This window comes from Tupaia chinensis, unplaced genomic scaffold (assembly GCF_000334495.1).
Source record: "Tupaia chinensis unplaced genomic scaffold, TupChi_1.0 Scaffold000680_1, whole genome shotgun sequence".
Taxonomy (NCBI): domain Eukaryota; kingdom Metazoa; phylum Chordata; class Mammalia; order Scandentia; family Tupaiidae; genus Tupaia; species Tupaia belangeri.
The window spans coordinates 3,374,491-3,377,939 of NW_006160204.1; the positions used below are offsets into that span (position 1 = coordinate 3,374,491).

The following is a 3,449-nucleotide window of genomic DNA, read 5'->3' on the forward strand; positions in this document are numbered from 1 at the left end:
TGCTGTGTGGGAAACAGCTGGCTATTCAGAGTGTGACTGCAATAATGCTTTTAAAAATTAAATAAAGGAGAGGAAATATGCTAAAGTGTAAATAAGTTAACAAAACTATGGATGGATGATGGGATCACAAGTGCCCTTTCTCTCTAATTGGAAGATGGAGAAAATAGGAAAGTAACACATTGCTTTCATAATAGTGAAACAAAGGAGATCACTTATGTTGTGGCAGCAGACAAACTCAAAGAAAGTAGAAATGGTTTTTTTTAATAACATAATGGTGCCACTTGAAAATATAAACCACTATTTATGTATGAAATTTAAACATTAACTTATTTATTCATTTCTAAGGTGGAAAAAATATGGACAGTAAGAAACTTCTTAGGGTCCCCACGGTTTATGAAGTAAAGTGCAGACTGTAGGATACTTATACACCTTAACAGAACATGTATCTTAACATCTCTATCAGTGCTTTTCACAGACACTCATTTTTTTACATTCCTTTTTTTCATTAAGTAATATTTAGTCACTGTAGAAAATTAGAAAGCATATAAACAACATTTTTAAAGTTACCTCATCACCCAAAAGTTATCACTGTTAACATTTTAGAGTACACATATGTACATTTGTTAGAAAAACAAATACATGCTCACTCTCATATGCTCTTATTCAGTCCCATGGCTGTAAGTGTTATCTATACCCTGATTACTTTCTCGTTTACATCTGCACACCTGGCCTCTGACTAATTTTAAACATAGATCTGTCTGCTAGACATCTGCACTTGGGCGTTTAATAAACATCTCAAAATTAACATGCCCCCATCTGAACTCCTGATCTTCACCATGAAAGCTGCTCCTCTGTGATTCTGCCCATCTGTACTACTTATCTGTTACTGTATAATTATTATGGCTGTTGTCAGGAGACTTGGTATCTGTGTAACATGAACCTTTCCTTTGGGTTGCTTGAGTATCCTCACAACATGGTGGCCGGCTTCCCTCCAAATGAGGGTTCTATAGAGAAAGAGCGAGGAGGAAGCCACAATGCTTTTCAAAACCTAGTGCTGCATTCATTCAATGTCACTTCTATAATAAATCATGTTGCAATCTAGTCTTTAGAAGCAAGTTACTAAATCCAGTTCACACTGAACTGGAAGGAAATTTCATTCTTCGTCCTGAAGAGGAACATATCAAAGCATTTGCAGACATAAAACCAGCATGACATCTCAGTTGATGGCAATTTCACTCTTCAAGATACACATCAAGCTCCTGGAGTCACGCTTGTCTCCTTGGTTTTACTTTCAACTTTTCGTTTGTTAGAAAAATCATGCTGGTTCTACTTTCAAAATATACCCAGAGTCTGATCATTTCTTAGCACGTCCACTGCTGCTACCATACCACTCTAAAGGACACACATGCCTTTCCTGAAATACTACAACACCCCCGTTTCTACTTTGGTCTCCCGGCAGTCCATTCTTCATGCAGCAACCAGTGCGATCTTTTAAAAACTCAAGTCATATTATGTCTCTTTTCTGCTCAAAGCCTGCAATGGTTCCTCCATTTTCTCAGAGTAAAACAAAACAATCTTTACAAGACTCTACATAATCTGGTCTCATTCCGGCTTTGGTCACTCTGCATCAGCCACTTTGGCCTCTTTGCTTTCCTGTCTTTCTGTTAACTGTTCTTTCTGCCCCAGAGTCTTTCCCCAGATATCCCTTGACTAATTTCCTGTCTCTTCTAAGTCTGCTCAAATTGCATCTTTTCAAAAAGGCCCACCCTACCCACTTTATAAACAACAGCACACTGTCCAGACCTGCTCTCCCTCCTGATTTTCTCTACCTTAATCTTTTTTTCCATAGCACTTTTTACTTAACATACTATATAATTAACTGATTACTATCTTTACTGTTTATTATCTGCTTCCCCTTATTAAATACAAGCTCCTTGACAGCAGGAGTCTTGATCTGTTTTGTTCATTTAGTCCTGCTGTATTTTAAATGCCTAAGAGACGCTCAATGCATGTACTGACTTAATAAACATATGTAGGTTAAAAAATAACTGAAGTAACTTGAAACTTTTTTTCAGTTAATAAAAATGTCCATGGCTGGACCAGCCCTATATCCTGGTGGTTAAGTGTCCTGCATCAGGAGGCAGATCTTGCATGGCCCATGGTGGTTTAGATTCCAGGCCATGTGGCTTGGAAGACATACTCAGAGCCTGTCCAGAATCCTAACAATGTTAGGAGGGGGAATTGAAGCATGACCATGACCCATGGAGGGGTGGGGGGGGCAATGCTTTCTCTCTTTCTCTCTCTCTCACCCTGCCCCTGGCAAGTGCACTGGCACACACTCTCAAGCAATACAATTTTTCTCCATGTGTAGTGAACATGTTTCCATATGACTTTTAACTGCCAGGCAGTATATGACTATATAGCTGTATCACAATTTACCTAACCAATTTAACTGCACGTTCAGAAAGTTACCAGCTTTTATCTACTATCTACTGTCATGAAAATCTCTTGGAAAATAAATATTTGTTACATCACTTATTTCCTTGGGAGATATTCTAGAAGTAGAACTGCTGAGTCAAAGGCTATGTACATATTTAAGGATAAATATATTATCCAGCTCCAATCAGCAATGCTTGAGAATACTCATTTCCACACATCCTAAGGCAGGTTACTACTATCTAAAACAGTCAGATAAACCTGGGTTCATATCTGGGTTCTGCCATTAATAAACTTACAATTACTCCATCTATTAAAAGGAGTAATAACACCTGCCTCACCTAATTGCTGTGAGGATTAGAGAAGACAGGGATATGGAAAGTATTAGCACACTGCCTGTACACAGTAAACACTTATCACAGTGTTAAATTTATTGCTTCTACTCTTATGACTTGAAAGAAATCAACTATGAAGTGCTGCGGACATTATTATAGGAACGCCAACCTATTAGTCACTTATAACACAGCAGTTTTTGAAGAGCCCAACCTCTTTTTTAAAGATTATATTTAATCGTCCAGCACCAAATTTAAAATACCCCCAAGTATAGTACATATAACTGAGAGGATACTTTATCACCCGCATCCTAACTTTTGTTTTCTTTTGGACAGTGCGAAAACAAACATTCCTTATCACTAAGACCAAAGGCAGGCAGGAAAACAAACTTTGCCAGGTGGGTTAGCTACAGGTATCTCCGGTTCATTCTGGTCAGTGCGTCCTGCCCACCACTACAAGGGCAGCAGGGGAATAGAAAGATTCATCTGGAAACTCCCACTGCGGTGCCGCGTTTGAAAAGCAGAACAATGACAACTTCCTTAAAGCATCACTGGAGAAAACGGTAAGATCCACAGCGCAGGCTCTCGCTTGCCTTTGACGTGGACGCACAGCGCACCACCCTGTCCCGCAACACACGCGCGCGCGCGCACACACACACACACACACACACACACACACAC

At 39.4% G+C, this 3,449-nt stretch overlaps 1 protein-coding gene across 3 annotated transcripts in view; it reads right to left on the minus strand.

Moving 5' to 3' along the window:
- SLC36A4 (solute carrier family 36 member 4) overlaps nucleotides 1–3,449 on the minus strand; it is a 55,922-nt gene that overhangs the window by 51,642 nt on the left and 831 nt on the right. The gene's annotated exons all lie outside the window — the stretch shown is intronic.